Genomic DNA, 880 nt, shown 5'->3' with positions numbered 1-880 from the left:
GTCATACTGCTAAGACGTGCGTTCCTGCACGTACGCGTTCCATTAACCGTTTCACTGCTGCTCGTTTTAATGAAGGTTTTAATTCTGAGAGGATCGAACAGTTCCCAGTGTCTCTTACCACTGAGGAGCTAACCTCTCAGTTCAACTCTGCCTGTTTAGATGTTCTGGACCGTGTTGCTCCCCTTAAGACCAGAAAAACGAAACTTAAATCAGAGCCTTGGCTGAATGACGTCACACGAGCCGTTAGGCAGCAGTGTCGCAGAGCTGAACGAAGGTGGAGGAAGGACAGGCTGCAGGTGTCTTTTCAAATGTTAAGGGAGAGTTGGCGTCACTATCAGAAAACCGTTTAAGCTGCCAAATGTAAATTCTTCTCTGATTTAATTGTCTCCAACTCCCACAACCCCCCGAGTTCTTTTCTCCACCCTGAACTCAGTTCTACACCTCAGTGAGCCTTCACCTCTGGAAGCCTCAACTGAGCTGTGTGAAAACTTCCTCCATTTCTTTTTAGAAAAAGTGGCAAACACCCGGGCACTCATTTCTCCGCCAGCTCATGATCTGTCCACCCCATCTCAGTGTGTGGCTGTGTTTGACCACTTTGAGTCCATCTCTCTGTCCTCTCTGGAGCAGGTAATGTGCAGCATGAAGCCATCTGGTTCCCCCTTTGATGTTGTCCCCCCTCGACTACTAAAGGAAGTTTTTCCTACCCTGGGTCCTTTTATCCTCGCTATTCTGAATAGCAGTTTATCCTCAGGTGTGGTGCCAAAGACTTTTAAACATGCTGCTGTCCAGCCCCTCCTGAAAAAACCTAACCTTGACCCCTCAGTCATGTCCAACTTCCGGCCTGTCTCCAGACTCCCATTCACCTCTAAACTACTGGAAA

General features: G+C 48.2%; 1 protein-coding gene across 2 annotated transcripts in view; it reads right to left on the bottom strand.

The window, feature by feature from the left end:
- Positions 1-880, bottom strand: part of LOC119417421 (dnaJ homolog subfamily C member 5) — a 60,516-nt gene that overhangs the window by 28,541 nt on the left and 31,095 nt on the right. The window lies entirely within an intron of this gene.

Source organism: Nematolebias whitei, chromosome 11 (genome assembly GCF_014905685.2).
Source record: "Nematolebias whitei isolate Nwh7 chromosome 11, NemWhi1, whole genome shotgun sequence".
Taxonomy (NCBI): domain Eukaryota; kingdom Metazoa; phylum Chordata; class Actinopteri; order Cyprinodontiformes; family Rivulidae; genus Nematolebias; species Nematolebias whitei.
The sequence above is the reverse complement of the archived record's forward strand: the minus strand, read 5'-3'. Positions and strand labels throughout refer to the sequence as shown.